Below are 24,253 nucleotides of genomic sequence, written 5' to 3' on the forward strand. Positions count from 1 at the left end.
GCCGGTGGTGTGATATCGTGATACATATATCTTGGGTTTTGCGCAGTGTCGGGCTCATAGTTCCCTTCCCAAGCAGGCCATGGAAACCAGAAGGTCTCTTTCACAAGGCAGGTCATAAAAACACTAATCTTCCCTGACTTCATTTTGGAGTCAGGCATAAAGAAATTCCTGAAACTACCCTTTTAAAGTAGGTCATGAGAAAGATATACAATCAATCAACAAGTACATGAAAAAATGCTCACCATCTCTAGCAATCAGAGAAATGCAAATTAAAGCCACTCTAAGGTCACCCCAGTAAGAAAGGCAGCCATTATGAAGTCAAACAACAACAAGTGCTGGCAAGGATGTGGGGAAAAGGATACACTTGTACATTGCTGGTGGGACTGCAAATTGGTGCAGCCAATTTGGAAATCAGTATGGAGATTCCTCAGAAGCTGGGAATGGAACCACCATTCGACCCAGCTATTCCCCTTCTAGGACTATTCCCAAAATACCTAAAAAGAGCATACTACAGGGATACAGCTTCAACAGCGTTCATAGCAGCACAATTCACAATAGCTAGACTGTGGAACCAACCTAGATGCCCTTCAATAGATGAATGGATAAAAAAAAAAAAGTGGCATATACACAATGGAATATTACTCAGCACTAAAAATCAGCACTAAAAAATAATAAAATCATGGCATTTGCAGGGAAATGGATGGCATTAGAGCAGATTATGCTAAGGGAGTCAGCCAATCCCTAAAAAACAAATGTCGAATGTCTTTTTTGATATTGGGGGGGGGCAACTCAAAACAGAGCAGGGAGGAAGAGCATGAGAAGAAGATTACCATCAAACAGGGATGAGAGGTGGGAGGGAATGGAAGAGAGAAGGGGAATTGCAGGGAAGATGGAAGGAGACCAGCATTGTTATACAAAAATATATAAGAGGATTTGAAGCGAAGGGGAGAAAAAAAAAGAGAGAGAAAGAGAAATGAGTTATGGTAGATGGGATAGAGGGAGGAGAGGAGAGGGGAGGGGGATAGGAAGGGCAGCAGAATACAACAGACACTAGTATGGTAGTATGTATAAACGTGGCGGTATAACCAATGTGATCCTGCAATCTGTACATGTGGGAATAATAAGAATTCATACCCCATTTGAAACAAATGTATGATATATGATATGTCAAGATCAATGTAAGGTTTTGAGCAACTAATAAATTTCTGATGTTTAAAAAAAAATAAAAATAAAGTAGGTCATGAGACCCTCCTCATTCCACAGGGGTCCTGCCCCCATTAGCTGAGGGAGGAGTGTGCAGACAGCTTGCTGTCAGCTCGAGGTCACACCCTTTCTGTCCAAGCCCATTTAGACGCAGTTACCCTTGCTCCAATCATGTCTCCACAGTGAAGTCTCCACAAAGAGCCAGAGGATGGGTTCACAAACTTCTGAGTAGCTGAACCCAAGGAGGTTCTTCGAGGGTGCACACCCAGAGAGGTCCTGAAAGTGCCACACCCTCTCACATGCTTCCCCTGAGCGTCTCTTCATTTGTATCCTCCGCATTATCTTTATAATAATCCAGTAAACAGAAGTGTTTCCCTGAGTTCTGTGATCCACTCAGAACTCAAGGAGGAGGTGTGGGAACCCGACCCACAGGGTGGGAGGCACAAGGAAGCCCTATTCTGGGGAGGGCAGCCGAGCTGCGGGCAGAGCGCCTAACGGATGGGCGCTGGCACTACCTCCAGCACATGTGTCAGAACTGAACTGAGTCAGAGGGTACCTCGATGTGGTCTCTGTAGGACCAACTACTTGAGGGCTGGTGGGGAGAAGTCCCCATAGCCCCTCTGGCCACAGAAGTCTGTGCTAATCACTGAGGCTTGGGGACAGAGGAGGAAGAACACTCCCTCATGGCAAGATGCAATAATCAGAGTTAAACACAAACAACAAATTTAAAGGAATATTTATAAGTCACATCACCCAGAGCTAATTTCCTTATATATAAAGCTCCTCAATATATAAAGCTAATTTCCTTAATATATAAATATATAATATACATAAATTTTCTTGATATATATAAAGAGAAACACTGTTATAGAAAAATAGGCAGAACACAGGCATGATCTAGTCTCTGAAAAGGAATTACAAATGACTCAGACATTTAAAGAAAACTCTGTAATAAGAGAAATGGAAATTAAAATCAGAATGGCAAAATAAAAAACTTCAAAAGCACATGCTATTGTCAGGCATATAAGGAAACCACATTTTTTTTTTTTTAGGAACTGCCAAAAGTTTAGTGTTTAATAATTAAGAGCACAACTGACAAATTTCCAAGATGTGAAGATACCATGTTTGAGAAACTGGGGAGAAAAATTGCTCTAAAACCTCACTATACAGTATGTGGTAAGAACACACTGTAATATAGAACCTGTCCACACTTAGTATTTAGTTGCAAAAAGCCACTCAGTCTTCTCTTGGCTGGAAAAACTGTGTTCCAGATTTCAGGGTGATCAGCAACCTTCGACTCTTTCATGTGGCAGGTATCTTGTTTTCACCTTCCAGTTCTTCACCCCGGCCTGTGTCCTGAGGTCTGCTGTTTTCCTCCAGATCATCAATGCGACTACTCATATCATCAATTCTTCCAATGATCTGGTTGGACACGGTCTGAAATTTATCTTGCATCTACTGCAGGAGTGTCTGCACCACCAAGGTGAGGTCCAGCATGGTCCTGGGATCAGTCTCAGCCATCTCTCCAGTTCCCAGCTTGGCGGCAAGATCTCAGACTGTCACCCCACATTTCCATTTGTCCACACAGGAAACCACCACTCTTAAAACACTGGTTTGCTGAACATCATGGTGCACACCTGTAATCCCAGTGATCTGGGAGGCCCAGGCAGGAGGATCACAAGTTCAAGGCCAGCCTCAGCAACTCAGCAAGGCCCTGAACAACTTATCGAGACCCTGTCTCAAAATCAAAATTAAAAATAGCTGGGATGGGGCTGGGGATGTGGCTCAAGCGGTAGCGCGCTCGCCTGGCATGCGTGCGGCCCGGGTTCGATCCTCAGCACCACATACCAACAAAGATGTGTCCGCCAACTAAAAAATAAATATTAAAAATTCTCTCTCTCTCCTCTCTCACTCTCTCTAAAAAAATAAATAAATAAATTAAAAATTTAAAAAAAAATAGCTGGGACGTGGCTCAGTGGTTAAGCACCTCTGGGTTCAATCCCCAATAACAAAAAATAAAACACTGGTAATGAAGGTGAGGGATGTGGTTCAGTGGTAAAGGGTCTGCCGAGCATGCACTAGGTCCTGGGCTCAATCCCCAACACCACACACCCCCGGATACACACACACACACACACACACACACACACACACACACACACCACTGGCAGTGAAAGTCTACTTCATACACTGCTGCTGGAGAGCAACTTGGATGCCCGGGGACCGGCGTGTTTACACCATGCACGGGGGCAGCACTGAGGCAACAGAACTGGAAACAAGGAGCAACTGCGAGACCAAGGCAGCCCTAAGGACTGGGTAGGAAGAGCTTCCAGACACCTCTTAGCAGCAAGAGAACCCTGGCTCTGTTCATAACCAGGCAGCCACTCACTACAAGAAAAGCAGACCCTCCCCTGGTCCTGTGGCCTCAGCCAATCAGTGCCTACCACTGATTCAGAAAATGTGCCAGTACAGCATCTGATCAATGAAAAATGAGGCTTGAGACCATTGGGAGTGTCCTCACTCAAGACAGGCACTGCCAAGAGCCTGGGCTTTTGCTTGTGGACTTTGCCATATACATGAGACACACTAAAGGGAAAGGCACCTGGGAATAATGAGGAGCAACTTAAGAGGAAGACACATTAAATCAGAATGCACAGATTAAAGAATGCAGTTGTGATTGCATGTGTGAGCTACTGATATGAGGGATCCTGGAAGCAGTGTCCCTGCATATCCAGAGAAGGGCTCAGGAAGGTACCCATAGGTGGGGAACAGTGGCTGCTGCACAGAGTCAAGATAGGGACAAAGGGAGACTTATGTTTCATTGTGTTCCAGTCTGTTTATATTTTACAGTACTGGCATTTATCATCTACTCCTAAATAGATGATTTTTTCAAAAAGTTAAACACGCTTTAAACAAAGCAGTACCAGGATTTAAGATAGTAATTACCTAATTTTCATAACACTGAATGTGCAATGCTAGTTTTGTCCCACTACATTTTATGCAATAGCAACTATGTCTTAAAGAACATGAGCATTTGCCGGGAACAGTGGCGCACACCTGTAATCTGTGACTTGAGTGACTGAGGCAGGAGGAACACAAGTTTAAACCAGCCATAACACATAAGGCTCTAAGTAACACCAAGACCCTGTCTCAAAATAAAAAATAAATGTCTAGGGGTGCTAGGGTTGTACTCAGTGGTAGAGTGCTTGCCTCGCACGCTTGAGGCACTGGGTTCAATCCTCAGCACCACATAAAAATAAATAGATTAAAATAAAAATATTATCCTTCAACAACTAAAAAAATATTAAAAAAAAAAAAAGTTCTGGGCTGGGGTTGTGGCTCAAGCGGTAGCACGCTCGCCTGGCATGCATGCGGCCCGGGTTCGATCCCCAGCACCACATACAAACAAAGATGTTGTGTCCGCTGATAACTAAAAAATAAATACTAAAATTCTCTCTCTCTCTCTGACTCTCTTTAAAAAAAAAAAAAAGGTCTGGGGATGTAGCTCAGTAGTTAACAGTCCCTGGGTTTAATCTCCAGTACCAAAAATAAAAAATAATAATGAGCATTTTCAAACATTTCTAGAGACACAGAAAAACAACTTTTCAAGCAAAAAGTAATTAAACTCCACTGTTTATTTAGAAAGATACAAATCAACTTTGGTAAGGTAATATACAACATTTAAATCAAGAACTGTGACCTCTCCATTAATAGTACAAAGGAATTCAAACCTACAAATTGGGGACACAATCTTTATAAATCAGCCCAGTAGATTATACCAGTCATCTACAGATTGTCCCTCAACAAACAATTCACACTGAACATATCCTGAACTGGATCCCTGCACCTGCCCCACGTCATCCCACCACCAAACCTGCCTCTTTCCTCCTGGGCTCCCTATTTTAATGAGATCACTTCCATTCAGCAACTGGAACCTTTATTCCACAATATTTTAAAACCAACACTTAACTCACTCTCTGGACTATTAGTCTGACTTTCCCTTCAGACTGGGAGCTTCTCAGGGCTCAGGAACAAATTTTATTCATTCAGGCATTTCTACTCACCCCTGAGTGGACTTCCTGGCTCAAGCGTCTGCTTAAAATACCAAGGGGCATCATCTACCAAGAATACAATTTCTATTTATCTTCCATCTTTCTTAAGGCCATAAAGCTCTTAATATCAATTGCTATAATTAGAAACCTGATAACTAGAAATTTTAAACTAAGTATAGTAATCATAAAGATGGACTTACAAATCCCAGCAGCCAGCAACTAGAGAGACAACCAACAGGAACAACCATGATCTCCAAGTCTCAGGGTGGAGGAAGATCAGCTCTGTGAGCACACAAAGGACAGACCGCATGGCATGCCTCTCAGGACTGTCCTGTCTCCTGAACTACAAGGCAACTGCCCAACCTGATCCCACTGTGCGCACCAGCAAAGAACCTCTCCCCCTATACCGGCTGCTCCTCAGACACAACATTCTCTTTTCTTTCTCCCCCATGAGGGGCACAGAAAACTGCAAGGCTAGACCCAGGCATCCCCTAAACAACTCCTCCACACTAAAGCAGATGCCATTAAAACAGCCAGACTCCAGGGGCTGATCAACTGGCAAATCCCTAAGTATATTCTCAGATCATCCATAGAAACAAAAAAAGCAGAAAGCTTTTCCAAGTGCACTGAACAGAAGCAGAAAGCACGTGATTTAATCAAGACACCACAGATGAAAAGAAGTATCTTCTATTTCTCAGGTTAATGGGGGCTTATCTCATTTTCATCTTAGTCCCAACCAACTATATAAAATACCTATGCACTAGGAAGGAATTTATTTAACTCCCTTGTGAAGTTAAAAGGTACTAGATTTACTGCCCTCACAACTGCTATACTGTGGAGCTAAAGTAAGGTAATTTGCTGAAAAAAATATAATCAAAATCAAAAATAAATAAAGTTCAATATACACACATCCAAAATATCACACAGGACACAGACACAAGGAAGGATGGGTCTGCTTCCCACTCACAGCAATGCCAAACTTGTTCTGGCAAATGAACAACCAAGCACTTCATCCCTGAACTGGCAATGGGATGAAGACAGGAGCAGGTAACCCCTCTTATCAGAAGAGCTGAGGGTGGGAGAGTGTGGATGCTCATTTAAATGTCTCCCAGATGGTCACAAATCACACTAGCAAATAGAAGACATGCTGAAGGGGAAAACTGTCTAAGCCATGAAGACTGGAAAAGCACACTGCTCCATCCGTCCGCACAGCAGGTACCACTCAGCAACCCGAGGAGGGAACTACTGACACCAACAGCACGGCAAGCTCCAAAATGAGTGAAAGAAGCAAAAAAAAAAAAAAACAGAAGAGTGCCTACCGTGCGATCCACTTACAGGACTTTCTAGAACATGCAAACTCATCTGCAGGGGGAAAGCCTATCAATGCTGCCTGGCGCTGAGGGAGGGTGGCGGCTCCCAGTAAGGTATGAGGGAGGAGGTACCAGTAAGGGACTTAAGAAGCTGGCGGGTGACAGATGTGATTATCATCATTATCCCGGTGGGTGGACACCCATGTCAAACATCACATTTTACACTTTTAATATGCACAGTTCATGGTGTGTCATTTATACCTCCACAGATGTTTTAATTTTACAAACATTTGGCACTGATCATCACCTGAGTTGAACTGGAAACCTCACAGTGTCACTTTTTTTTAGGGAAGGGTATTTCATGTCTGGCACAGATCATGCTTTTTGGACCAGCAATTTGGGGAGGAACACAGATGTTCAATGCTTAAATGTATTTCTTCCCATCCATCATTTTCATGATTGAAAAGCTAGAAGCATTTTAGTAAAAATTCCCATCACTTTTCCCAGAGAGTTTCTCTCAGCAAGTATCCTCTGGAACTCAATAAATGCAGCCATCAATCCTCAGCTTTAAAATACTCTACTTATCATAACAAAAATAAACTCTAACTCTTCCGCTGCCCCACAGAACCAGGGCACCCCCACCTCCCTAGTCTCGTGTCCCCTGACACTGTGTGTCCTCAACTACACGTCGACCTACACACCACACTCACCTCTCGCAAGATCAGGGCCTTGCCTACCTGCACCAAGAAGGCACACACACCTCCACCCTCACACCTCTGCCCCAAGGTCCCTCCACAGCTCCAGACGTGAACGCCAAAGCCTCATGCCATCTGCTGTCACCACAGACCCTACTTTGCTGACTTCATGGTTCTTACTCCTATCTAAAATTCTCATATAAACCTCTTTACTCACTTATTATATTTGCTAATACAATTCACTTGTTGGTTCATTCCTGCTATGACTATCAGAAGCATCAGCTTAAGTAAAAACAATGATCTTTTCCCAATTTAACGTGAAATCACTCATCTCTGGGCACCCAACTGTGTAAAAAGCACCAACCTGGGCTAGGTTGTGGCTCAGTGGTAGAGCACTTGCCTAGCACGCGTGAGGCACTGGGTTTGAGTCTCAGCACCACATATAAATCAATAAATAAAAAATAAATGTTCATCAATAACTTAAAAAAAATTTAAAAAAAAAAAGCACCCAACCTATTAACAAAAGAAAAAGATCAATTCCAACTCTCATACTAATTTCACAAGGCTTCAAATGGTGCTCCTGAAGAACTGAAGTACTCACTCTGCTCCGGAGCTGCCTCATTGTCACCAGATCTTAATTCAATGCAAGGGCAATTTACAGGTGCCTGGCACGGCCCTTTTCATAAGGGATCCTGTTGACACGAAAGGGTTATCTCCCAATGCCCAGCGTGGAGCCGGACACCTGGCCTTCGGAACACTCAACATTAAACACTGGAATCCAACTGCTCTCATGTAACCATTTTTAATTTCTCACTTTTTCCCAATTCTAAAGTTTTCAGACACTATTACCAAAAGATTAAAATTGGTTACTTTTCTTCTTGATGTCATACTCTCTAAATGATCTGATGACAAATCATTAACATAATCACTGGAATGCACCCTCCAAGAGGATGGGGATATTTAATGGCTTTGGCCTGGCTGCCTGACGCCCCCAGCACTTAGTCCCCGACACAGACATGTGCTATCAAACACCGAAAGCTCATTTACCTCCTGAGATCAACACATTATCCCAAACTTGGGGATATTGCCGACGACATACATCATCTCTTTCTGCTATTGCTTGAAACTTCAGTAAGCAAGTCTCTGGCTTCACACTACACAGCAACGTGTGGCGAGTCCAGGCCAGAGGTCAGTGCCGACGCTGACCCACGGTGTAACCAGCATGGCTCCCCTTCGCCTCAGGCGTGCTGAGGAGGGAGAAGAATGGGAGTAGTGATGCTGGGTCCCAGAGAACTCCTGGCAGCAGCGTCCATTCTAGCCAGGGAGGGCACAAACGGAAGACTGGCACTGCCCCACCATCACACAGCCACATCCCTCCACGGCGACTGCTGCCCAGCCCCGCAGAGCTCCATGAAGAGGGCAGGGTCAGCACCATCAAAGGCACTGATCACAAACAACAGGAAAGTGGCTCACAGTTGAGAGGTGTTTCAAGTAATTTATACTAATAAAAAGCTAAAGTAGTCAAGTTTGTGAATGATTTAATAAAGACTGTCCCCAAAGCACTGCCCTCACCCTCACATTTCTGGGAGAAACAGAGATGCAAGCAGCTTGCAGGGAAAGGCCTTAAGGCATGTCACCTACTGTCACAGCAGACTGACAACACAGATTTGAAGCGAGAAGATAACCATCACCTCATGAACTGTAAATATGAACCCTCACTCCAGCCTTGACCAAGCACCTATGGCACTTAGGACCTCTACGCCTTAGTTTCTTAAGGATAGTAAGCACAACCCCTCATCAAGCATGCTTCTAGTCCCCCACCACCACAGCTTGCCAGCCTGGACAGCTGGACAGAAGTAAAACAGGGTCAGAGCCTCTTGAGAGGTCCAATACAAGACAAGAAGATAATTCAACAGACAATTCCTTTTTTAAAAATTATAAAATGTACCAACAAAGATGTTGTGTCCGCCGAGAACTAAAAAATAAATATTAAAAATATTCTCTCTCTCTCTCTCTCTCTGTCTCACACACACTCTCTCCTCTCTAACTCTCTCTTAAAAAAAATTATAAAATGTTATGCATTATACTATCCACACCACCATGGCCTACAATCAGAAAGACACATAATAATAAGTGTTGATAGAATGTGGAGAAATTGGGATCTTCGCACATTGCTAGTGAGAAAGTAAGACAGAATAGGCCACTTTAGAAACCAGCTCCTCAAAATACTAAACACAGAGCTGCCGTTTAACCCAGAAACTCCACTCCCACATACATATGCAAGAACACCTGAAAACTTAAATACACCCAAAAATTTCTACACAAGTGTTATCAGCAGCATTATTCACAATAGCCAAAAGTGGAAACACCCCAATGTTGTTATTTAAGGGTATTCATCTCTCTCACTGAGAAAGAATAAATAAATGTAGAATATCCATATACTGAAATATTATCTGGCAATAATAAGAAATGCATTCTGATACATGCCAAGACATGGAGAACCCCTGAAAACTCTACATTAAGTGGAAGAATCCAGACACAAAGGCATTTTATGAGACGTCTATAACAGGCATCTCTGTAGACAGAAAGTACATTAGTAGTGGTCTTTCTTTTCATGATGAAAGTGGTCCAGATTCATCAGTGGCGATAGTTACACAATTCTGTGAGTATATTAAAACCACTGAATTGTATACCCTTTTTTTTTTTCTTTTTTAACTCCCTGTTGTGGGGAGTTAGTTTGCTTTTTTTTTTTTTTTTTTTTTTAAATCAGGGATTGAACCCAGGGGCCCTTTACCACTGATCCACAAACCCAGCCCTTTTTATTTTGAGACTGAGTCTTGCTAAATTGCTTAGGGCCTCACTAAATTGCTGAGGCTAGCCTCAAACTTTTGATCCTCTTGCCTTAGTCTCCATATAGCTGGGATTGAACCCAGGAGCACTTAACCACTGAGCCACATTCCCAGCTCTTATTATTTTTTATTTTGAGGCAGGGACTCAATAAGTTGCTTAGGGCCTCACTAAGTTGCAGAGACTGACTCTGAACTTGTGATCCTCCTGTCTCAGCCTCCCAAGCTGCTGGAATTACAGGCAAGCACCACCATGTCCAGAACAAATCATATCTTGATAAAGCCGTTAAAAATACACCATGTGGGGGCTGGTCCTTGCCTCGAATGTGTGAGGCACTGGATTCAATTGTCAGCACCACATAAAATAAATAAACAAAGATATTGTGTCCATCTACAACTAAAAACAATTAAAAAAAAATACACCATGTGGGCTGAGGCTTGGGCTCAGTGGTAGAATGCTCACTTGGAACATGTGAGGCACTGGTTTCGATCCTCAGCACCTTATAAAAATAAAAAATCAAAAAAAATAAAAATAAATAAATATTAGTTTTTAAAAAAGTAATTGCCTGTTGAATTATCTTCTTGCCTTGGACCTCTCTCAAGAGGCTCTGACCCTGTTTTACTTCTGTCCATGCATTACCCTTAAATAATGACTACGGCTTTCAGGAACATGGTGGCACCACCTGTAATTTCAGCTACCTGGGGGACAGAGGGAGGAGGCCAGCAAGTTCAAGGCCAGCCTGGGAAACTTAGCAAGACCATATTCAAAATAACTTTTTTACAGGGTTGGGTACTATAACTCAGCACACGAGTTCCTGGCCTCAGTCCTCTCTATCACCAAAAAAAAAAAAAAAACACTACACACACACCCATAAAAACATTTCATAAAATGATCTCTTTTATCAAGATGGAGACAGTGTGTGTCCCCCTCAGCACTCCTCGTCCATGCAGTTACAAAGCACTGTCACATCCCTAGGTCCCCCTAGGGCATTTATGCCAGAAATAGGGACTTCTTAGGTGAAAGGTACCAACTCCATAAAAAGCACAGACTGCTATAATTCACCCAACAGGAATCTGAATTTACTATTATTTATTTGCTGAGAATTACTAAATCTTTAATTTAAAATGTTCTAAAAAATAAATTGTCCAGGCCTTGATGGTTTTATTGGAAAATTCTACCAAATATTTAGAAAACAATTAAAACCAATTTTACACACTTTCTTTAAAAAAAAAAAAAGGAAAGGATACGTTCCAGTTCAACAAAGGGACATCCTAGACACAGGGGGATTAAAGAGATTTGAGAAATAAATGCAAACTGTGACGCTGAATTGGATTCGGTTGCTAAAAAGGACCTCGTGGGATGAGTGGTAATATCTGAAAGAGGTCTAAAGATCTGAGGAAGAGATTATATATTTCCTGATTTCTCATGGTCACCTGGGGGTTATAAAGAATTATTCCCTTGTTTATGGGAAATGCTACAAAAATATTCAGAAGTGATGTGACATCAAGTCAGCAACTTATTTCCAAACAGTTCAGGGGGAAAAAATTATCTGAACTATACTTTTAACTTTTCTGTAAATATAACATATTTTAAAGTTAGGAAAATTGTTTTTTAAAAAGACGATACAAGCCAGGCACAGTTGCACACCTGTAATCCCAGCATCTCAGGAGGCTGAAGCAGGAGAATTATAAATTCAAAGCCAGCCTCAGCAACTTAGCAAGGCCCTAAGCAACTTAGTAAGATTCTATTTCAAAATAAAAATTACAAAGGACTGGGATGTAGCTCAGTGGTTAATGTCTCTGGCTGGGTTCAATCCCTGGTACCAAAAACAAGAGACAATACAAGAGCATACCTTTATGATGGACACAAAAAGAAAAATTTGCTACACGAGATTCAAAAAATTGCAAATCATAAATAAAATGTTATCAATTCATTCACACTTGAATAAGACCTTATTGCAATGGAATATTATTCAGCCTCTAAAAAGAAGAAAATTCAAGTTCATATGACAACATGATACATACGATAAACTTTGAAGCATCATTCTACTGAAATAATCAGTCAGAAAAAGACAAACACTATAGGTTTCCACTTAAATGCAGTATCTAGAATAGTCAATTTCATAAAAATAGGAAGTACAACAGTGGTTCCCAGGGGCTGGGGTGGAGGAAATGGGCAGCTATTCAATGAACATGCAATTTCAGTTTTGCAAAATGCAAAAGTTGTGGAGATCTTATGTGCAACGGTGCACTGCACTCATCACTGCTGAACTGTATGCTGAAAATGGCGAAGATGAGAAACTGTCATTTTTACCACACACACATGCACATCTGTGGTTTGAAGAAAAGCAAAGAAATGACACGTACCCTATCTCCAAGCTGCTCCTCTCTGGAACGAGGGTCTAGAAGGGGCACACAAAGTCAGAAGAGGTTTTCCTACCCAGCCACTGCAAAACTGATTCTTAAAACCAACTCCCCAGAAAAGGGATGATGGGCCAGTACAAACTCTCTAAAAATAAATAAAGAGTTTGGGGGGAAAGAAAAGGAAAGACCCATAAATTCCTCTAATAATATTAACTTAAATTTTTATTTTCTAAAAATAAGGGCTGGGGATGTGTCTCAAGCGGTAGCACACTCGCCTGGCATGCGTGCGGCCCAGGTTCGATCTTCAGCACCCCATACAAACAAAGATGTTGTGTCTGCCGAGAACTAAAAAAAAAAATAAATATTTTAAAAAATAAAAAATAAATAAAAATAATAGGTCTGCTTCTATGTAGCAATTTAAAATTTAAGTTCTCAATGGTTATGGTCAAATGTAATATCATTTTTCAAAACTGCCATATGTTAAAGTTCTATTATGTAGCCAAATAATATAAATGTTACAGTCTCCCATCTTCATCATCACAATGAGAGACTTCAAGACAGAAAGCCAGCCCTCCCCAGTGGACAAGGGAGAAGGCAGGGCAGAAGGACATAGGCAGAGGTGCCAAGACTGGCTTCCACCCAGACAAGCATGAAAGCTAGAGCCGTCACCACCCGCATCCAGGGAAGCCCCTGCTCCTGACTGGTTACCCTCTGGAAAGGAGGAGACATGAGGCACTGGTACGCGGCTGTCCCCAAGGCCAGACACACACTGCTCCTTGGGGAAGAAACGGACACTGCCTCTCTCCCAGTAGTTTTGAAGTATCTAAATCAAACTAAATTGTCCACTGCTCAACTTGCTATACTAGCCGGGACTCAAAATCATACAGAGAGGCCACCAATGCTGACTAAAAGGTTATCTATATTGTTTCTCATTGCTTTTATTTACATTTGTGTGATGTCAGTCTTTTTCATCACTCTGACCAAATTATGCCTGTGCACTTTATTCTACCAAACCAAATCCATAGCCTGAAAGCACAATGGAATTGTTTAAAGATACAAAGTGTAACCCCCAAATTGAATCTTGAGCCCTGCCACATTCCCTGAGGTCAGATTCAGTCTTCAATGGCCTACACAATATTTCTACTGCAGTTAATACAACCCCAAACACATGCCCAGACAAACTGTAGAAAAACCTCAGACAAACCCAGCGTGAGGGACATTTGGCAACATCCCTCAAAACTGTCACAGAGAAAGCCTAAGGAACTGTCACCATCTAGAGGAACCTAAGGAGACAAGAAGACTCAATGCAGTGGCAACAGCAAAGGATCCTGGAACACAAAAAGGATCCTGTTACAGGCTAAGGGTCTGTGTTCCCCAAAGCTCTCTGCTGAAGCCCCAATCCCAATGAACCACCCAGCCAGGTGCAGGGGTGCACACCTGTGATCCTGCCACCCAGCAGGCTCAGGACAGAGCAGCACAAGTCCACCAACAGCCCAAGCAACTTGGCAAAAAACATCTCAGAATAAAATTTTTTAAAAAGGAGCTGGAAATGTGGTTCAGTGGTAGAGTCCTTCTTTAGCAAGCACAAGGCCCGGGGTTCAATTCCCAGCAGCCCCACCCCCACCCAGCAAAAAGAAATAAAGAAATCTAAACAAAGTATACAGTTTGGTTAATAATGTACCAACACTGGTTCAGTAGTTGTGGTAAACCACCATACTAATGTAACATAGTAACAAAAGGATTACATCAGAGGACTACTTTATGGGAATTCTCTGTACTATCTTCACAACTTTGTGTGAAGTAAAATTATTCTAAAATAAAGGGTTTATTCTAAAATAAAGTACAATGGTTTCCTGTCATATTCGGATTATACCCAAATATAAAAGAGATCCTGCCAATTTCTTTTCAACTCATCCTCTAATGCTGCACTGTTCTCACCTTGGTCTACCACATTTTCTTTCACAAGGTTTTCAGAAGACATGGGTAACAAGTACACGCATTTGTGAGTATTGTTCAAACTGTACATGGAGGCTCTGTGCATTCCACCATATAGAAATTAAAGTTCAACATTTTTTAAACATAATTGCCAAAAAGAAAGCTTTGATGACATTAGCCATGCTCAGTGCCCAAACCTGTAACAGGTGCCTTGGGAGACTGAGGCAGGAGGATACAAAGTTTGAGGTCAGCCTCAGCAACTTAGCAAGGCCCTAAGCAACTTAGCAAGACCCTGCTTCAAAGTAAAAAATAGAAAGGATTGGGGATGTGGCTCAGTGGTTAGGCACCCCTGGGTTTTGGGGAATCCCTCCCCCCCGCAAAAAAGAAGTTCAACATAAACATTACTCTAGAACATGGTGGCTTAAGATAATAACAACATTTCTTTTGCTCTAAAAATCTGCATTTGGGGCAAGGTTCAATAAAGAAAACCAACTGGAGCTCTACTTGGCATCAGGGACTGGAATTCTCTAAAAGCTCAGTCATCACCTGTCAAATGGTTAATGATAGGAGGAAGTCTCTCAAAGACATGGGTAACACAACAGAACACGTCATGACAGAATTTATCCAAAAGGTCCAACATCTAACAAATAAAGAATTCCAGAAAGAAAACAACAAAGAAAGAAGAAAATATTTTTTAAAAAATCAGCAAATTTCCCAGAACTAAATCTTTTCATTGCAAAAATTTACCAAGTTATCCATATAGACACAATAACATACAGTGTAAGAATATCAAAGATATAAACAGAAGAACTTAAGTAATCTTCAAGAACAATCAGATCAACTACAAAGCCACGAAAACTAGACTAGCATCACGCTTCCAGCAGCATGATGTAAAGTAATGGCACAACCCCTAAGTTATACAGGGAGTTACTGACAACCTGCAGTTCCGTGATGACATCTCCAAACACTTAAGACTGAAATTTACTTAGAAAGTTTAATTTCTTAGGAAGTTATTTAGACATATGCTTCAGCAAAACAGAAGTCTAACCAAAGAAGGAATGGCACAGGATTCAGAAAATAAAGCATTTTGTTCCTGTACAGCCAGAACAAGTAGAGACCTGCAGTCAGCAGAGCAGAAGGTGCAACCAGTCCAGAGGGGAGGAGAGGGAGCCTCCTGAAGGGCGTTGCCCAAGGGAGAAAAGTAAGGACTGAACGTACTGACGGCACTTTCCCCTACAGATTTGAATTCAAGATTTAAGTTAGCAAAATACTTTCCCAATTTCTACAATGGAAATTGTTAATTTTGTAACAAAAAAAAAATTTATAAAGAAATATTTAAAACAGCAAGTTTAAGGGTCAGAAAATTACATAGAAAAGGTTTTTAAATCTGTTTATTTGCCTAAAACTAAGTCTGAGGAAATTAATTCCCTCCCAAAAGAGAAACAGTGATCATTAAAATCTTATACTCCCCAGCATAAACAAAGGCAATAACTTTTCTTTTTGCCTGCTTATATTATCAGTTTTTAAAAGTTCCATTCTGCATTCTAGAATAAGTAATTTATAAAACCAACACATAATTCTAAAAAAAAAAAAACTGAGTCTTTTATTAACATCTAACTCAGAAACCCACAAAATATACTTTTCATTATATGTTTTTGCTCATTTCAAAAATAAGTACCTATCGGGCTGGGGCTGTGGCTCAGTGGTAGAGTGCTTGCTTAGCACGCCCAAGTTCGATCCTCAGCACCACATAAAAATAAATAATAAATAAAATAAAGGTATTGCACCCAACTACAACTTAAAATTGATATTTAAAAAATAAGCACCTATCAACATTTATGCACATACTGGAATAAGAGCCTCACAGCAAACGTGTCCTCGATGCAAGTTCTGGCCTAGGGCCTGCCACTCACCAGCTGCCCATCAGGCAGATGGGCCATCGCTGTCAAATCCGTAACAAAAACTACATAGTGTCGTTTGAGGACTAATGGAGCAATCAGGACACAGGAGGAGCCAACGTATGCCAGCACAGTGCAGGCACTCACTAAGTGGAAATTATTTCATATAATTTCCCCTCATTCTAAAAGGATGATAAATAGTAACTGCCATTTATTAAGCAGTTACGATGGCTTCCATTAATCGAAAATACTCTTGCTTTCCTGGAAAAACACTATTTTTCATATGAGGAAATTTTTCATTTTAAAAGCAAGGAAACAAAATATCAGAAAAATCAAGTAATTTTCTATAGTCACACAGCATGGGAGCCAGAATTTTAAGCTGAGGCCAAACCCAAAGACCATGCTTAGTCCACTACTCTAACCCCTTAAGCACATGCAATTAATTCAAAAGTTTTTGGAAAAAAATTATTTGGGGGGGGGGGGTTGGAACTAGTGTTTTCCAAAATACAAGTGCTCTTTCTGGAATCAGAAGATTGAAATGGCCTAGCATTGTTCACTACTGGTAAGGTCGCCCAGAGGTCAGAAAAGCTGCCTGGCAGGAGACACCATCCACAGTGATGGCGGTAAGCATCATCAGCTACAACCTGCCTCTCACCAGGCACGGTGGGAACACACAGGGTGTGGCAGGGCTGCATAACCTGCAAAGCACTCTGCTGGGAGGACAACAAGGACGCCCATCAGGAGGAACGTGAGTCGGCTACTGACTGGCTGTGAGTGATCTGATGTGGAACTGGGACCTGCACCTTAAATGTCAGGTGTAGAAGGTAGGGTTATTCTCCACCAAGAATTCACTTGCTGTTTACGTGCAGACCTCTTCAAAATGAGCTTCACTGTATTTATTCGATATTAATTCCTCCTACTTTGTCATTGCTTTTTAAAAAAAATAATTTAGATGTTGATGATGTTTATTTTATTCACTTATTTATATGTGGTGCTGAGAATCGAACCCAGCGCCTCAACTTGCTAAGCAAGCGCCCTGCACTGAGCCCCAGCCCAGCCCTGTCATTGCTTTTCAATTAGAAAATGCACTCTAATATTAACATTTGTAAATATTCCATCACTCAGCAGGACCTGACTTCTCCACTACCTATTAATGCAGAGAAAAGAAATGCAGTAAAATATAGATCAAAGGAAATATTCAGGGTGTGTTATTTTGTGTAGCTTGGTTCTTGGATTATGCAGAACTATTTTAATTACTACTGTTAGAAACTTTAAGTGTGGATGTATTAGTCCACATTTTTTTTCTTGGTACTTACTTTTTCGTATCCTGTCCTTGAACTAGGAATAATTTAAAGCAAATTTCTTTTTTTGACTCTAAAATCCACCTCCTTTCCACAATGCCATGGTTCTCAAGCCATTACTTATCCACTAACAAGCCAACACTACCAGCTCATCCAGTGCTGGAGAGTCAGGGGACAGTGACTAGCTCCTCCCCCAAGGGGCTTCTATCTAGTCTAAGGAGTAAGCTGTAAAATAAAATCACAGTTCCAAGTGACAGCACTAAGTAGTGACGTGCACAGTGTCCACATAACAGAAAGCCCAGTAGCCACTCAGCACTTATGCACCCCACCTTTTACGCAGAGCGGTATCGACTCCCCACCATGGTCAGTACTGCTTTTCAGGGAGCACTCCCATTCCCTGGACCCCGGGTGTCCTCCAGGGTGCTCTGGCTTTCTGTGACATGCCAGCCTGTATGGGACGATCCCTCTGCAGGTGAGAACACAGGACACAGGTTCTACATCTGAGTGTTCAAGTAGCAGCCAGATGACCGACAACCAGCCCACCCACAGCAGATTCTGTTTCCCAGGAGCAGTGCTTTACAAAGGAGCAACAAGGTGGCCACGGTGATGTCTGCCAAGTGCTCCCTCGCACTAGGCCCTGTCCAGGAGAAGCCAGGCCCCCAGCCTCACACAGCTGGGAAGTGTGGCAAGGGGAATGTAAGCCGACTCCTGAATCCTGACCTCAGTCACCACAATCTTAACACAGGAAACACGTTTTAATTAGCTACCTCATCTACTCCAGCCCACTTCACCCTCTCTGAAATTCAAAGCCTAGCACAAAGCCATGAGACCCATCCATCTTTACTGAAAGAGTGAGCCTGCCCTTTCTTTACTTTGCACACTCTCCTATTCTAGAGTGGAGCCAGTACTGAGCTGGGCACAGTGGCACACAGCCATATTCCCAGAGGCTTGGGAGGATGAAGCAGGAGGATCTTGTTTGAGGCCAGCCTGCGTAACTTAAGACTGTATCAAAATTTTAAAAAGGGCTGGGAATGCAACTCAGTGGTAGAGAGCCTGTGGGTTCAATCCCTGGGGGACAGTGGGGGGGGGGGCGTTGTTCACACTTTCTCTTTAGGATACCAAGAAAATTTATTCTTGAGGCCTGCCCTGATCTTCCTTTGTAACAGAACTGTAGCTGGGCAAGGCTCCCAGCCACCGTCCCACTTCTACCCCAATCCATCTCCTTGCAGTGACCTCTACCATATGACATAGCTCTTGCAAAGGAGAGCTATGGAAGTGATAGTGTATGTGCTGACCTATGACAATCTCTGCCTTCTCATCAGGAAGCTGAAACCCTCCTGGTCCCCCAGTACTCCCGTAGCCTGTGAACCTGTCAGTGATTTGAAAATTAACAGATACCAACCTAACTCTGTGGTAGAGCCCAGACTTTCTATTTTTACTTTATATTTTTAACTGATACATAGAAACAAAAATATGTACACATCCATGGGGTACCATGTGATGTTCCAATACATGTACACATTGTGTAATGTTTAAATCAGATTAAATATATCTATTTCATTTACCATTTCTTTACAGTGAAACATTCAAAATTCTTTCATCTAGCCTCTTGAAATATATAGATCATTATCATTATCTACAGTCACCCCACTGTGCACTAGCCCACCAGACTACCACCAGGATCTACTACAAATCAGCATCCACTGATCAACCTCTGCCCACCACTCCCGTCTACCTAACCTCCTCCTTAGTCTCTGGTAACCACTATTCTACTCTCAACTTCTAGGTCAATACTTTTAGATTCCACATGGTTGAGGTAAGTGGTACATGTATCTTTCAATGCCTGGCTTCTTTCATGTAAAATAATGTCCTCCAGTCCCACCCACTGGTTGCAGACAACAAAACTTGATTCCATTTTATGGCTGAATAATATTCCCTCATGTGTGTGCACATTTTCTTTATCCACTCATAGGCTGACAGACACTTGGGTTGCTTCCACTTCTTTCTTTCTTTTTTTTTTTTTTTTAAGACAGAGAGAGGGGAGAGGGGAGAGAGAGAGAGAGAGAGAGAGAGAGAGAGAGAGAGAGAGAGAGAGAATTTTTAATATTTATTTTTTTAGTTCTCGGTGGACACAACTTCTTTGTTTGTATGTGGTGCTGAGGATCGAACCCGGCCGCACGCATGCCAGGCGAGCGCGCTACTGCTTGAGCCACATCCCCAGCCCCGGGTTGCTTCCATTTCTTGGCTATTGTGCTGAGTGCTGCAATACTCATGGTATTGTAGGTGTCTCTTCAGCATTTTCTTGGGATGGGTGCCCAGTGGTGGTACTGCCGGATCATATGGTAATTCTCAACATCAGTAATCATTAGGGAAATGCAAATCAAAATGCAAAAAGCCCACTGTCCTAAGTGAGCGAGCCTCAACCAGGCTGCTAGGGATGAGACCTCAAGTTACAAAGCCACAGGCTGGAGGCACACAGGTCTCTAGAGTATAGCCAGGGGAGTGGAGTTACCCACACTATGGACTGTTTACATCAAAACTGTTATGGGGGTGGGGGGGCAAAACATCTATCATCTTTAAGTAGCTAGATTAATGTTGGGGCTCTGTCACAGCAGCCTTGTCCAAACTCATCCCAACACATCTGTCTTCTAACACTCATTGACACACTATAAATATCTGTTAGTCTTCCCATCCCACTAGACTAGAAGCTAAAGGGCCAGAGAGCACTTGTTCATCTTTTTCTCTCCAGGACCTATTAAAACCCCTTGGTAATTCTCAACATCTGAAATGATACCAAAAATAAATAAATAATACTAAACCCACCACTTTCCTTTTAAACAAAAATGTTCTAAAATCACCAACATTCATTAAAAACAAAACTCTCCAAATCCCAGAATAATGCCAATTTACCAAATTTTGTCCTCTGTACTACAGAGCCTATTATGATGTCAAATTTCAGAGAAAGGTCTTGGTTTTATAATAGTCCATCTTTCCCAATACGTTAACTGACAGTAACACACAAAACAGTTGCATGTCCTCTTCTACCCACGCCCAGCACCCACTGATTACAGGTGGCATAAAAAACAATGGACCTGCCTGCTAACCCGTGTGACCAACCTAGTCAGGGCACACTGACCTACACTGCCTTTCTCCTTTGTTTTGCATCTACCAAATCTGGAGGTGGGGACAAAATGAAGTCACCTAATATTTTCATCGTTTTCTAGAAGTTCCTACTTGCAATAAAATAGAAAAAGGAAAACAATCCAAGACCAGCCTTCTGTACTATTCTAGTTTAATCTTTGTACCAACATCCTTTTATTTTTAATATTCCAAGTAGGATTTTTTAATCTACTCAAGTATTTCCTACCCACTGCTATATTCCTTTAAAAAAAATTATAGATCATTTTACAGTCCTATGAAGTAAAACTCTCAATCTATGCCAAAAACATTCTTGGAACTTCATATTTCTCCATAAATTTATATTTCCTATATCTTAGAAAGAGACAGGCTTTATAAATGAATCTCCCCAATCCAAATCAAAAATTCAACTACATACAATTTAACAATACTCAAACCCCACTGTTCAACTTTGATTAGTGTTATCAGAATCTCCATCCAGGTTTAATGGAAAGCTGAAGTTCAATGTTTTGATGCCAAGTTATTACGTAGATTTACAACATTTCCCAAGAACAAAAGGAAAAGATCTATGCAGCCTAATCCCACAGGAAATGCACAGGGACTACAATTATTGCACCTAGAATTTAAATTTTCTCCTATGGCTCACTCCCTTGACTATCTCTAGAATACTAAGTACTAGATATGGTGCCTCCAACCTGTTCTCTGCCCTCATCCTCTTGGCTCTATTCATGCACCAAAAATCTTTGTCACTTCTATTCTTGGGACGTAGCTAATACGAACAGCTGTGCAGTTCTACTGTTAGAAAAGGCAAAGGCAGGCTCACGGTCATCATGAAGCAGACTACAGATTAAAGTTAAACCCCAAAGCTAAGTAGCTATCACATGATAAAACACTCTGGCCAAAACAGTTAAGAAAACTGGAAAAACTGATGGAGCTTATAAAACAATCTTTTCTTTTTCTTTGAGACAGGTATCACTATGTTGCCCAGGCTCGTCTCCAACTCTCAATGACTCTGCCTCAGTCTCCTGGGTAGCTGGGACCACGGGCATGCACTACCACACTCACTGTAAGACAATCTAGACCTTTCCGAGTTATTTTATTATTCCCCACTAGCCAGACTTGTTTTTTCAAAATGCTACACTCCATAAAATAGCCTCAACAATGTATACCAGTTAACAATTGTAATACTGAATCTTCAAAAAGAATAAAATAATAGTAGTATAAAATTCCCATGTCTTGACAGGAGCAAGGCAAACTGATCAGAAGAGGGTGGTCTCTCTGGTTGGCAGCTGGCCAGTCCCCTGGCTTTCTTCTCTCAAGGACATCAGTTCACCTGCCTTAGAGCTGGCCTGGGAGGATCCCCTGATGAATCACTCACCTGATGGGGGCCAAGAGTCAGGCTTGCCCTGGACTAGATGGGAGACTTGGAGGATGAGGAGGACATGGTGGATTTGAGAGAGGGGAAGATATGCCAAAGGAGTCCTTTTTGAAGTGGCAGTCCTTTGTTCTTTACAGATAAAGACAACTGTGTGATCAGAGGGCTTCTTTTGTTTGAATCTCTTGATTAAAACGCTGATGAAGCTTCCCTTTCCAGCCACTGTGATCACTTAGCTGCAACTACTGACTTACCTCAAGAGTTACCTTCATTTCTTTTTTGAACAATCAGTCACACACCCCAAAATTTCTCAATGTTTGCATATCTTTGGCTTCCCAGGAAACTAATAGAAGAAAATTAAGTCAGCCAAAAAGGTTTATACCACTGGCTTCTCCCTCACAGAGATCTGCTGTGCATCTGTCCTTCAGGAAGCCTGACCAACCAGGGCCTCTGAGCGCTGAGCAATACACAGCCAGCAAGAGGCACACACCGAAAGTCCGAGGGCTGCTCCATCAGCCCAGCGGCTCCTGGCCAGTGAAATGGGGCTCCTTGTTCTCAGTCCCAACCTGCCTTCCAGCCCAGAAGGGCATGGGTGCCAGGGGAAGCCAGGGAAGCCCTAGATGCATAGGAATGCCCCTAGCCTCTCCGTCTCCCTGAGCAGGACTCTTTTCCATCTGACCAACTCCTTCAAGGAGCTGCAGTGTTCTAATTTACAATCACCTCATGGGACCACAGTCACTCTCCTCAGTGCCCCCTTGTCTAGCACACTGCCAGCCATGCTAGACACTCAAATACTTGTCAAATATATGACTGAGAAGACTCCAGTAGACCCCTCATGAACTGAGGACTTGGCTAAGGTCAGATACAATTTTGTGGCCTCCAGCCCCTGCAAGAGAATCACAGTCGTCAGTAATCCCTAGCCCACACTCAGCCTCTGCCTCTTTACCTCTGCAGTGCTAACCTCAACCCTGCGAAGTGGGCCCTACTACACGCCCCATTTTATACACCAGGAAACTGCAGCTAGCTAACAAAGGATCAGCAACTTGCCAAAGCACAAAGCTAACAAGTGACAATCAGAATCTGAGCCAGTCTCTGCCCTTCATCACATTAGTGCCACTTCCTCCAAACATACCCCAAGCCAAGTCCCGAGCAGAGGGATACAAAGGGTCCTATTCTTAAGAAATTTATAGCATGGTAAGGAGACTTGTTGAGTAAGCAAAAAAACAAATGTTGCTGGCACAGTGGCAAGCACCTGTGATCCCAGCTACTCAGGAGGCTGAGGCAGGAAGACCACAAGGTCGAGGCCAGCCTCAGGCTCTGCCTCAAAACTAAAAAAGGACCGGGGATGTAGTTCAGTGGTAGACCATCCCTTGGTTCAATCCCAAGTACCACAAAAATAAATACATAATTGTTTTAATTCTTTAAAGGACTGGAGATATAGCTCAGGGTAGAAATGCCCCTGGATTCAATCCCTAGTATTGGAGGGGAAAAAAATAATTAAATGCTCCAGATGTCATCAGAGCTCATTAAGATGGGAAAAGGACCTGAGGTCACTGCTCTGAAGGCCCTGACCAAAAAGGGAAGTCTAGTAGCCTGGAAAGGTAAGGAGAATCCTTGAACACTGCTTCCTAGAGTCAGAAGGAAATCCACATTTAACTAGGAGCCTTGGAAAGGAGCAAGAAGCCCACAAGAATACTCCCCAAAACTCCTTGCTAGGAAAGGCAGCTCTGGCTGGCCCTGGCTTTTAATGGCAGCAACAAGAAGGGCTGAGAGTCCACGGCTATGGAGGGGGCAGGACTGCAGCTCTCTCTTCTCTCAGCGCGTCTTGCAGACCTGGCCTCATTGCAGAAATGCCACACAGGATGTAAGAGACAGCGCTCTGCAAAGGATCCAAGGTGTCAGACCACCAGGGACACTCACAGCCCAAGGTAGCAGCACTGCACACACTTGGAGTACGCATGTTGCACACACAGACAGATCACACACACAAGAAGCCCCAAATGGGAAGCCAATGGTTGGAAAAGGAGAAGACATGTCAAAAGCTTCAACAGGAAGGCACAGTCTTTAGCCGAATATTGGAAAAATCTGCCAGGCCAAAATGGGGGAAGGGGATGTCACAAAGAGTTAAAAGAAAGA

At 42.5% G+C, this 24,253-nt stretch overlaps 1 protein-coding gene and 1 pseudogene across 2 annotated transcripts in view; both read right to left on the minus strand.

The window, feature by feature from the left end:
- The window catches only part of Mboat2 (membrane bound glycerophospholipid O-acyltransferase 2), a 126,541-nt gene that overhangs the window by 94,855 nt on the left and 7,433 nt on the right, over positions 1–24,253 (minus strand). The gene's annotated exons all lie outside the window — the stretch shown is intronic.
- Positions 2,440–2,724, minus strand: LOC113191761 (heat shock factor-binding protein 1 pseudogene; annotated as a pseudogene).

Source organism: Urocitellus parryii, chromosome 12 (assembly GCF_045843805.1).
Source record: "Urocitellus parryii isolate mUroPar1 chromosome 12, mUroPar1.hap1, whole genome shotgun sequence".
NCBI classification, from domain to species: Eukaryota; Metazoa; Chordata; class Mammalia; order Rodentia; family Sciuridae; genus Urocitellus; species Urocitellus parryii.